Source organism: Sapajus apella, unplaced genomic scaffold (genome assembly GCF_009761245.1).
Source record: "Sapajus apella isolate SASKATOON/1434 unplaced genomic scaffold, GSC_monkey_1.0 scaffold149, whole genome shotgun sequence".
NCBI classification, from domain to species: Eukaryota; Metazoa; Chordata; class Mammalia; order Primates; family Cebidae; genus Sapajus; species Sapajus apella.
In genome coordinates, this window is record NW_022437089.1 from 212915 (window position 1) to 225296 (window position 12382).

At 56.3% G+C, this 12382-nt stretch overlaps 1 protein-coding gene across 9 annotated transcripts in view; it reads left to right on the forward strand.

The window, feature by feature from the left end:
• The first annotated feature begins 5274 nt into the window (after positions 1 to 5274).
• The window catches only part of ATP2B3 (ATPase plasma membrane Ca2+ transporting 3), a 60180-nt gene continuing 53072 nt past the window's right edge, over positions 5275 to 12382 (forward strand). For 3 of the 9 annotated variants that reach the window (XM_032265203.1, XM_032265205.1, XM_032265206.1), the window contains exon 1: positions 5279 to 5483. The gene's annotated coding sequence lies outside the window, so the exon portion shown is untranslated. Of the gene's footprint in view, positions 5484 to 12382 lie in introns of all 9 variants that reach the window. The other 6 variants (XM_032265202.1, XM_032265204.1, XM_032265201.1 and 3 more) reach the window with 5 other exon arrangements.

A 12382-nucleotide genomic window follows, 5' to 3' on the forward strand; every position in this document is an offset into this window, starting at 1 on the left:
GGCCATGACCACAGGAAGAGGCCAAACCTCTGCCTGCCACTCTGGACAGCCAGGGCAGGACACCATTGCCAGCAGAGAGCCCTTGTCTCCCTCAGCTTCTGAGAAGGCACAGCCTCTCTGGGACCCTGAAACTGGAGCTGCACTGGCAGGAGTTATGCTCAAAGAACCATCTCATACACGAACACAACACACAAGACACACATACAACACAATACACACAACACACATGCACCACACACAAACAACACACAACACGCACACACAGCACAACACACACAACACACATACAACACACAGCACAGCACACACAACACACAAAACACACCACACACATAACACGCAACATACCACACATCACACACACACCACGCACAACAGACACAACACACACAACACACATACAACACAACACACACAACGCACAACACACCACACACAACACACCACACACAACACACCACGCACACAACACACACACAACACACCACGCACACAACACACACACTACACACACACACACCACAACACACACCACACCACGCACAACACACACAACACACCACACACACATAACACACAACACAACACATCACACACAACACACATATACAGAACACATACAACACAGAACACACACAACACATGACACATACAGAACAGACACACAACACACAACACACATAGCACAAACAACACACAGAGAACACACACAACACACAACACACACACACACAACACACACACACACGCACACACTGCATCACCAGCCAGAGCCTTCCAGAACCACCAGGAGTGGATGTACTTAAGCCAAGCAGCACAAGAGGCCTGAGGTGTGTCGTGGGCAGGGCTCTGCCGGGCCAGAGCTCCTCGGTGGCCCAGCTGTCATGGATAACCACAAACCGGGTGGCTCACCACACAGGCAGTGCATCCTCTCCCAGTCCTGGAGGCCGGAAGTGCAAAATCCAGGTGTCTCAGGGCCACACTCCCCCAGAGGCTCTAGGGAAGGCTCCTTCCTGCCTCTCCCAGCTCCGGCAGGCTCCAGGCATCCTGGGCTTGTGGCCGCCTCACTCCACTCTGCCTCTGCAATCACACGGCTTCGTGTGTTGGGGGGGTGCATGTGTGTGTGTATGTGTCCAATGTATATGTGTGTGTTTCTGTGAGTGTATGTGTGAGCGTGTGTGTGTGTGTGACTATGTGGGGGTCAGCATGTGTGTGTGCATGTGTATGTGTGAGCATGTTTGTGTGTGTGTATGACTGTGTGTGACTGTATCTGTGGGGGGGTGCATGTATGTGTGTGTGTGCAATGTGTGTATGTGTTTCTGTTGGTGTACGTGTGCAGTGTGTGCATGTGTGTGTGTGTACATATGTGTGTGTATGTGGGGGGGTGGGTGCATATGTGTGTGTGTTTCTATGTGTGTGTGCGCGTGTGTGTGAAAGGACACTTGTCATCGCCTGCAGGGTAATCCCCCATCTCAAGGTCCTTCACTTGATCACCTCTCCAAACACCCTATTTTCAAATAAGGCTGCATTCCGGTTCCAGGGGTTGGGACACGGACACCTCTGTGGGGGCATTTTTAGCCTGCCACTGGGCTGCAAGTGGACGTGGACTTGGCCCCTGAGGCCTTGGGGTAGGGGCTGGGACCTCAGCCAGGGCAAGAGTGGGCATGAGAAGGCCGGGGGTGGAGGGCCCAGGCCCAGCCAAAGGGGTCCTCACTTCAGGGCTGGCAAAGGAGTTGCTGTCCCAACAGTGGCAGGAGGGACCTGGGCAAGGAGGGGGCATGGCCCAGAGCCCCAGGAGAGGAAGGGCCTGGTGACCAGACAGGGGCCAAGGAGCTGGGAGAGAAAGAAGTTGTGGGAGGAGAGCGGTTGCTGAAGGGGCTGGAGGCAGGTGCTGAGAGAGGAGAGGGGTGGGTGAGATTGGGGGTGAGGCTGTCGGGCGGGACGACGGGCAATGGCTGGGCACAGGGAGCTCCCAGTGGCTTTTGTATCTTGGGCTGAGAGAGCCTTTGAGCTGTCTGTATTGCCAGGTAGTCGTTGGCGATGTGGGAGATTGGAGTGGGGACCAAGGCCTGGAGTGCCCTAAGGAGGCCCGCCCAGGGCTTGCGGGGCAGGTTGGCTTGGGACCCGAGGGCTGGAAGGCAGAGTGTTCTGGGCATCCCCGAGGCTGGCTCCCTAGGTACCTCCAGTGCAGAGGACAGGACTTGGTGTATGGGAGAACTTTGCAGCAAAGCTCCCACCTTTTTACTGATGGAGGATCCAAGAGGGGCTGGCCAGTGAGCAAGGATCACCAGTGACACTGGCAGCCTTTGGCTGGCACTCAGGTATCCTCATTCCCAGGCCTGGGGCCTCCCTCCCAGCCCCGGGGCTCTGTATGGGGAACCAACAGATGCAAACCACAGAGAAAGGACCACCCCGCCACCTGTCCATTGGCTGTTTAGGGACCACAATTTGCGAGGACTGGGGACTTCCATGACACTTTGTCCATGACAAAGGTAGGCACCACAGCCAGTTCTTGGCTGGATCAGCCATGAGCAGCGCCCTGGGGGCCCAGGAGAAGATGCAAAGTGGTGGGGCAGGTAACCCCGCCTTAGAATTTCTCCCAGGAACTTGCTTCCTCCCCCTGGCCAGAGAGGGTGTGTGCTGAGTGCCAGGTCAGAGAGCACAGAGGGGGAGATGCCCCCATGTGGATAGCAGCCATCAGTTAAATGAACAACCTCCATCCTCCAGGGGTGCTCAGTATGTTCCCTGGTCCCAGAGAGAAGACGGTGACCAGTGGCGCAGCCCAAAGGGAGTCCTCTCTTCTTGTCAGCTCTCACAGCCACTCCTAAGCCTTTAAGTGCGGGTCTCCCCAGCCCCACACCCTGGCTTCCAGAGCTGCCCACACATGTCCATTAAGAGGTGTGTGCCTTCAGCCAGGACCCACCCCTTGCCCAAGGGATGCTCCTGCTGGGGCCAAAGGAGGCCGGCTCAGCAGGCTGCCTCTGCCTTTGCTCACTGGAGCAGGGCCCTGGGGCCTGGGGTGGAAGGACATGACCCCAGGGGGCCTGCCACCATGTGGGAAGTCAAGAAGGGACACAAGCTGAATGCTCGGGAGAAAGGAGGCCACGGGCCCCTGGGAGACACTCCGGTGCTCACAGCTCCTCTGCCCTCCTGTGGTGCCAGGGGCCAAAGTCCAGCTTCCAACCTGTCCCGGGTGGGATCTGGTGCCCTCTGGGCCTCCCCTCCCCCATCTGGAATGTGGGGTAAGACGAGCTCCTCCTCCAAGATGACAGGGCTCCCATGCACAGGCCAGAACGCACCTCATGACAAGTTTCCAGCATGACTGGGGCTTGCTTCGGTCCTGATTTTTCCCACCTGGGGCCATGAGAAGTCACAGCCTGTGTGTGGGGGAAGGGGCCGGGGGTGTCCTGACGGTGCCTCCGGGCCCTGAGGAGCAGCCTACCTGACCCCCCCGCACATGCCCCAGGCTCTAGGGTTGCAGGAGCCAACACCCAAGAAAAGCTTCGCCAGAGTTGGAGTGGAAGGGGACTGTGTGAGTGTGTGAACGAATGTGTGTGTCACTGTGTGTGCAAACTGGGGAGGGTGTGTTTGTGACTGTAACTGTGAGTGTGTGTGTATGTGTGTGCCCTTGTGTGTGCTCACTGGGTGACTGTGTGAGTTGTGTAGCTGTGAGAGCATGCAGCTATGCACGAATCCCTATGTAACTGTGTGGGCCACTGAGCATGTGTGGGTGACGGTGTGTGAGCACATCTCAGCGTGAGGATGCATGTGTGGGAGAGATTGTGAGAGTGTGTTTGTGAGTGTGTGTGTTTGTGAAAGCATGCGAGTGCACATGAGTTCATGCATATGAGCAGGTGTGAGTATGTGTGTGTGCATGGGAGCCGGGGAGAGTGTGGGTGTGCCTGTGAGTGGGTGTGAGTAAGGCTGTATGAGTGCACATGTGAGCAGGTATGTGCATGTGTGTGTGTGAACGTCAGCCCACACTGAGAGGTGCCAGGGCCTTGGGCCTGGCTCTGGGATGGCAGATATCACTGGCTTTCCACTGAACCAGCTACTTCCTGGGGAAGGGAGGGGCAGTCTGTGGGGGTTGTGACAGTTCTGTGGTTGCAGGGGCAGCAGAACCTTCGTGTCCTTTTGGTCTCTAGCACAGTGGTAACTCCTCAAAGAGACCTTTCCTGAGCCACCAGCACCCTCTTTCGTGGCTCCCCATCAATGGGGTCCCATGGCCCTGCCCCCAGAGGTGCGGGTGCATTTGCCATCTATTGGCCACTCCCTGTTTTGTGGTCCCCGCTGTGTTCCCAGTGCTCAGCTCTGGTCTGGCCCACAGGATGCCCGGGGCCCTATTTGTCCAAGGCAAGAAAGAATTCGAGGCTGTGTCCAGGCCTCCTGCACCTGCCCCAGGCTCCCGCCCTGACCCCCTACCTGTGCCCCAGCCCCGCCTCTGCTCTCTGCTCAGAATGCTGGCAAAGGCCACCCTGGGGTCAGAGGCCTCCACTGGCCCTGGAACTAGGAAGCCTGGGAGTCCGAGGCAGGCACTGGGGTCTCTGTCCAGGTAGGTGGGAACTCGTGCTTGTGGGCGTGGCCAGGTGTCTGCCCTGGGGTTTGTCTGTGTGTCTGTTTCCACTCACAGCGGAGATGCTTGTGCACCTGCGTGTCTGGCTCTGGTGCCCACCTGTGTGCGGTCTGTGTCCTGCCTAACGGTGCTCCCGTGATAATCTTTTGCCATCACCCGTGGTGAGGATCTCTGGTAAACACAGCTTCCTCTGGGAAGACGAAATTGGATGCCGGAACTCTCCACAGGTAGTGGAGGCTGCAGGAGCTCACCAGTGGCTTGGAGCCCACTGCGGCAAGGCCCAAGGACCCCACACTACACATTAACCATCCGGTTCCACGTCCCATTTTCCTGTTGGGGAGACGCACCTAGAGGGCAGTGGTCTGGAGAGGTAGCGCCAGCCTTTTGCCCCAGTGGCAAGCTCACTCGGGGTGCTCTCTCTGCAGTCACAGGTGCCACGGTTCCCCAGTTTCCAGCCCCACCCACCCCCAACTTGGCCAGTGCCCTTTGGGGGAAATGCCAGGCCAGAAAGGGCGGGCATCCCCGCGCGTCCTGGGGACAGAAGGGCGGACACCGGGCGCGTGGCTCGGGAGCCCCGAGGCCCCTGCGCCGTGCACCGCCCCCCGCGCCCGCTCCCTCCTCCCTCCCTCCTCCTCCCCCGGCTCCCTCCCCCACCCCCCTCCCTCCCTCCGCGCTCAGAGCTGCGGCTGGAGTCGAGCGCGCCGCGTCGCCCGCCGCTAGTGCAGAGCTTGGGGAGCACTCCGCCGCAGCCCTCGCCCGCCGCGGAGGGTTGCGTGCCGCGCCGCCGGCCAGGCCGCCCCGTACCCGGGCCTTTCCGTCCTTGGAGCGGATCGTTGCCCGCCGGGCGCTTGCCCGCAGCGACAGCGCCCGCAGGAGCCGAGGCCGCGGCGGCGGCCGTGCCCATGCCTGGGTAAGTGGTGCTCGGGGCGCGCGGGCGCCACTGGGGTGGGCGCGGGCGCGGCGCGGGCATAGGCGCAGGCGGGGACCGGAGGGTGGCCCAGCAGGTGGCGCGGCGGCAGGTGGGGGGACGCGGGTCCCTGCCCGAGGCACCTGCGCCCCGCGCCAGGCCTGCGTGTCCTTGCGGCACCGCGGCCGCGCGTCACCCGGGGGCCCCAGGCCGGCAGGCAGCGCCCGGCATCCTGCACCCTGCGCCCTGCGCCCCGCATCGCGCGCGCAGGCGCATCCGTGTCTGGAGAACAAGGCCGTTGGGGGCTGCGGGCCGGGGCTCAGGGTGGGCACAGCCAGGGGCTCGGGATCTGGGCCAGGAGCCCGCGGGTGCGCACGCACCTTCCCGGAGCCTCGGGCACCCCCTCCCCCCGCACCCTCCCACTGTATCATCCTCCCCCTCTCGCGTTCCCACACCGTCCCCCACACGCCCACGGGGCTGCCCAGGAGACCCCGCCGCGGTCATGGGCAGTGCCCATGAGGAGCCGCCCTGAGCGCACTTAGGTAACTTCTCCATCCCTCCAGGAATAGCTGTCTCCCCCTCCTCGCCTCTGTGACCTTGGCCAGCCAGCTTTTACTGTGGCCACCTCCGTTTTCTCACGGGTGAAAGCTTTGGCTTTAAGATTCTGGAATTTGGAATGGCAGGTGCCGCATCTCCCAGACCCTGAGATGATGGGCTGCTCTCTCTGGGACCTGGTCTCCTTCCCTCTGCTGGCCCTTCTGGGAGTTAGTGGCTCAGCCAGCTGGCTGAGAAGGGGTGGGAGGTAGGGCAGGTCAGGGCTGGAGGGAGTCTTGGAGAGCCCTCCAGGGTGAGGGCTCCTTGAGGGTTTGGGAGAGACTGTGGAAAGGCTCCTTTGCTCACTCAAGAGGCAGGGAAGGGACCAGAATTCCTCAACTAGATGCTTGCTATTTCCTGGTGCGGCCATATAACTTTCAAAGACGAAGCTCCAGGGCCTCCGACCTCAAGGGAGTCCCCGTCTGCCAACGGGTCAAGTCCAGCCTGTCCCCAGCTGGCCCCCATCCTGAATTCTGCTGGCACCCTACAAGTTAGCCGACTTCCCCTGGCTGACCTGGGCACCTCCTCCCCTCCTTTGCCCACTAGGCTCTGTACCCTCAGCCCTGCCATCACCCCTCACTAGTCAGTGACCATGTTAAGGCAGGGACTGGCTCTTAACTTGCACGGGCTGCTTGAGTGCCCAGCACAGGCCTGGCACAGAGTGGGCACCTGGTTTCTTCATGACATATTCATGACCTTGACCTCACTGAATCTGCAGACTCACTGAACAGGAGAGGCAAGGCCTGGATTTTTGTCCCCATTTTTCAGATGGGATCATTGAGGCCCCAAAGAGGAGAAGGGACTCGGCCCTGAATTGAGGCTCCTTCCTTCATGAGTAGATGGCTGGGGGCGTTCCTATAGTCCTGGTGGTGGGGGGAGAGGTTATCTTCATAATCAAAGGCCAGCCCCACTTCCTGAGCTCCATCTGAGTCTCATATCAACCACACGAGTAAACGGCTGTTTTCATCCCCCATACACACGCTTTTCACAGATGAGGAAACCAAAGCCATGTGGCTCTCGAGAGAGGAGCTAGGAAGCTGAGGAGAGGGCTGGGGGTGCCCAGGCCCCTTCAGGACTCAGCTGAGACTCAGTAGAGGGTCCCAGGGTGAGGTCAAGCCCTCGAGTCTGTGCCATCAGAAAGTGCTGGGCAGTTGTGGTCCCGGGCCATTGATTGTCCCTGCTGCTGGCCCCAAGGTGGGGAAAGGCCAAGGACACAGCCAGTCTCCATCAGCTCCACCTGGGCCGTGCCCAGCAAGGCCAGGTGGTTTGAGTGCAGGGGCAAGCATGCTCTCACACAGCAGGGGGTAACAGGCAGATGGAAGTGGGGCAGGCGTGGGAGGGGGCTTTGCGCAGAGCCAGAAGGAGAGCCGATCCTTTGAGGAAGGAAGTCCCCAAGGCTAAGAGCATACCAGGGGACAGCCGTGACACCAGGCAGAAGAGATGCCGCAATCGGCCCCCCGAGAGGCAAGGAAGGGGCCGGAGGGGGCTCGTGTGGCTGCCTGGGGTTTCAGCGACAGCAGCTCCATGCCTGATGGCCTTTGTGACCTTGGCCAAGTCCCTTCTCCATTCCAGACCCAGGGAGGTGGGGGTGGGCCTGGGTGAGCTGGAGCTTCAGAGGTTGAATCATTCACTAGCGGGAGAAGCCAAGCCTGTGAGTCAGTGAGTGCTCTCCATCCCAGAACAGCTGCTCTCAGCCCAGGGATGCAGCCACGGAGTGCCGAGGTCAGCTTCAGAGGCCCCTCTGAGGATGTTTTGTGGAGAGGGGCCCCTTGCCTGTCCAGTAGACAGGACGAGGGTGCCCCTGAGTCCCAGGGGCTTCTGAGAGCTGAGTACCCGCTGGGCATCTTGCAGCCAGCAGAACCTCCTCCCCCACCTCACAGAGGAAGTCATCAGCATATATGAACTCCCTTCTGATTTTAAATTGATGGCATGTGTATTTCACCAATGGCCACTGTCTCCATCAGTGGTCAGCAGCACATCAAGTAATGTCAACAATGACAATAGTTATAATGGCAGTCACTTTATGTCAGATACTGAGTGCTATGCAGACATTCCCTTGCCCACTTAATTGAAACAACAACAAATGATTGTATCCCCATTTTGCAAATGAGAGTGAGACCCAGAGAGGTTAGGTAACTTGCCCAAGGTCACACAGCCGGTAGGTAGCAAATCCAGGGCTGGAATGCAGTCCATCAGGCTCCAGAGTCTGGTCTGTGCATGTAGCCATTTGTTCCTGTATCTCCAGAAGTGTGTGCAGAAGTCAGCAGAATAGAGTGCGGTTCTTGTGAACTCACTGTCTAGGGTAACCCCAGCCCTGTGGGCTGAGGCTGGGGATTCTTGAGAAGAACTTGCACCTCTGCCCCATCTACCCACTAAGAGAAATGGACAACAGGTGGATTTAGATCAATCTCCAGCAAGTCAGGGACTGATTTGCTTTGCATTCGTGGCCCCTTCAGGGCACTGTGAAGCACTGGTGGTGCATGTAAAGGGCAGCGGAGAGATAGGGACCTGGGCTGTGGCACCGAAGGCGGATGCTTCCATCTAAGCACTTGTGAACCTCACCAGTGCCATCTCGGAGATGGGCCGAGGCACTGGGCTCTCGCTGTGACTTTGCTCCCCAGCAATGCCCCGGGCTGGTTATGCAAAGCAGAGACCCAGAGCATTCACAGGGCTCCTCCCTTCCCTGCCCTGGCTAAGCTGGCAGAAGCTAGGCCAAGCGGTGCCTAGCTAGAAGGCCCTCCCCTGCCTGGGCTCCTTCTGTTAGGTGGGCGGTGCTGGCAGCGGGCCTGGGAGCCTGCAGAGAAGGATCAGAACCACACGTCACCGTCACCGGGGCAGAGGGAAGGAAGGTCTCAAATGCAGGGAAATTCGGGCATCCTAGACTGCCCACGGTTGGGAAAGGGACAAGTCCAAGGTCACGTGGCTGAGTAGGTGGCAGAACCCGAATCAGCGCAACAGGGCAAGGGTGGAAATGCCACTGGTTGGGGAATCTTGGGACTGGCAGGACTCTTTGAGCACGAGGAGGTTTCCGGAATCTGGCTTCCAAATCAAAGTTGTGCAAAGCGGGTGTGTCTCAGTGTCCTTGGAGAGCACCGTATTTAAAGCGGTCCTGACCCAGCGTCTCTTGTTCTGTAGGTGGGTCCCTCAGGAAATGAGCAACCATTTTCTTCCAATGGGAAGTTGTCCCCTGAGGCCACAGGCTCAAGGCACTTTCTCCACCTGCACTGTGCAAGTTTTTATTAGAATGCACTTCCTCAGGTGCATAAGGCTGGTGGCTACCATCACAGACATTTTTCATCACTCCAGAATGTTCTGTTATACAGAGCTGCCTTACAGGAAATGGAAACCCGAGTCCTCACTTGGACCCTGAAGCCACCTCCCACACCCATTCCCTGGTGGCACAAGGCCACTGATGCATCAGCTTGGGCTCCCGCAGAGAACCATCCTGAAGAGAAGCCCCAAAGAGGGCTGACTGGTCACAGATATTTGAAGATGTGTTCTGTGATGAGGTGGGCTCCAGTCTGAAAGCTTGACAGGTAGGGACAGAAGGTGCCAGGCTGGGCTTGAGCGGGTCGTTCCTCAGAATGGATGAGTGCATTCCATTGTCAGGAAGGGGCCAGTCATGCCAGGGGCCACATCTTATTCACGTGATGGGCATGAGGGATACTGCCCTTGTTCACTTCGGGCCAGGCTCTGTGTTTGCTGCAGGGGAGATGGCAGAGAGGAGAAGGCAAACGCAGTGCCCTTGCTGCCCTCCTGGAGCCTCTGTTCTTTGCTAAGTGTTCACCAAAGTAAAAGTGCAAACCTGGCTGGGTCCGGGAGGATGGACAGAGGCCACCAAGCCAGCCAGCATCTCCCAGGGCTCTGGTCCACAACCTGAGTCCCTGCCCATCCTGCCCTGACCCCGCCTCCTCTGCAACCACATGTGGCTGATGGCTACCATATGGGACAGTGCAGAGAGGGAACATTTCCATCACTCCGGAATGTTTTGTCACACAGAGCTTCTTTAGAGCAAATGGAGACGTGAGTCCTCACCCGGACCTAGACCCCCCCCCCGCCAAGCCCACTGCCCCACGGCTCCTAGAAGGGCGCACCAGGCAGGGGCTCTTTGAGAGCTGCTGAGATTCCTGGACAAACACAGACAGGGGAGGAGGGAAAGGGCCTCCATCCTAGTGGCCCGCCGTTTCATGGGGGATGCCCAGACCTTGACTCGTGCTGACTCCGGTGGCCCTAGCACATCCAGCATGGGGCAAAAACCAGATCCAGCCACTGCCCGGCCCTTGTGAGGCCCCGACATATGCCCTGTATGCTGCGTGTGCTCAGGAAACAGCAAGGAGGAGCCGTGGGGTTTAAAAAATAATAATAACATTGATTTCTTCCTATTTAAAAACAATCCTCTTAACATCCTGTCTGTAGGAAACGTATGAAACACAGAGAAGTCGAAGATGGAGTAAACCCATCCAATCATGCAAATGCAATTCAACATCTCCATTTTATTTATTTCACATTACTGTCATTATACCATGGGCTCAATTGTGTAATCTGTTTTTACTTCACATAAGCATTTTCTTTATTAATATAATCCTTTCCTAAATGAATTTTTTCAAAATGGTTATAGTTTAATTTTTTTTAAGATTATGAAAGTAGTAAGTGCTTATTGCAAAAATAAAGAATGATCTTGAACTGTGCAAAGAAGAAATTTGATAATTCAACAGTTATTTACCAAGCACCCGGGATGTGTCAGGCAGCCCTCAGTAATGACAATTTTCAATGGCTGAATAATATTCTCCCAAGAGATTGTAATTCGCTTAATTATTTGGCTAATTTTGGAAACCCAGGCAGTCAGATTTATTTTGCTCTTATACGTGAGCTCTGCTGGGGAGCCTCTGTCCTGAGGAGAGGACCTGGACAGAGGCATCTTCTGCCAAATCGTTCTCCAAAAGGGCTTTTTGCGTCCCACTGGATGATCGGTCTCGCTCGCTGCAACCTTGCCAGCATTAGGTATTTTAATCAAACAAATTGTCACAAGTATCTAGGTCAAAAACATGTACTTTAATTTATTTGTCTTAAATTGCTGGTGAGGGGCAATGTTTTTCCTCATGTTTATAAGTTGTCTTTTCTTTGTAAATTATCTGTTCCTACCCCCTCCTTTCTTTTGAGACAGCCTCGCTCTGCTGCCCAGGCTAGAGTGCAGTGAGGTGGTCTCCGCTCACTGCAACCTCTGCCTCCCGGGTTCGAGCAATTCTCCTGCCTCAGACCCCCTAGTAACTGGGATTACAGGGCACACCACCACGCCCGACTAATTTTTGTATTTTTAGTAGAGACGGGGTTCCACCATGTTGGCCGGGCTGGTCTCGAACTCGTGACCTCAGGTGATCTGCCCACCTCAACTTCCCAAAGTGCTGGGATTACGGGCGTTTATTGATGTCTTAGTGTTTCTCCAGTGGGCTTGAATAAACTGTATACATGAAAAAATAGTGACAATTTAACATATTTGTTGCAAATAATTTTTAACACCTTTGTTCTTTGCCTTTTTTTCCCATGCAAAAGGTAAACATTTTTTATCTCATAATTATTTATGATTTCTTCCATTGCTTCTAGACTTAGAAAATCCCTTTTGGAAAGTTGAGAGCTGTTCATTTATGAGTTTTCCATGTGTCTTCGTGTGTGTGTGTGTGTGTGTATCGGGGTAGTGTAGTTGCATTTTTAAGATATTTAACTCTTTAGGTATCAGCAAGCTTTTTCTGCAAAAGGCCAGATAGTAAATAGGTTTCCAGTTTGCAGGCCACACAGTCTCTGTCCCAACTACTCAACTGTGCATGGTAGCCTGCAGGTAGCCACAGACAATGCAAAATGAGTGGGCGTGGCTGTGTCTCAATAAAACTTTATTTGCAAGAGCACTGGGCTGCCAGATTTGGCACTTAAGCTGTGATTTGTCAAACTGTTGAATCCAAAGGAGATGTGTCTTGGGGAATCATATGAGGTGAGGATCTAAGGTGCATCTTTTGCAGATTGCTAACCAATTGTCAGATCTCTAGCAGCAAATCAGTTGTTCCCTGGATGGTTTACATGCACTGATGCTCGTCTGCAGTCAGGCCTGATGCTGGCTGCACGTGCTGTCCCACAGGCCCCTCTGTGTGCTCCTGTGCTGATGATGTGCTTCTGCCTCTTCTACCTGATATCGTTTCATACCTGACCTGCCAGCCCCACCTCAGTAATCCTAAAGTTTGCTTCTATCTGGTGAACATTAGAAGCACTTTGGCAGTCCCTCTTCCTCCCTCCCCGCCAACATAAAGCACTGGGCGATT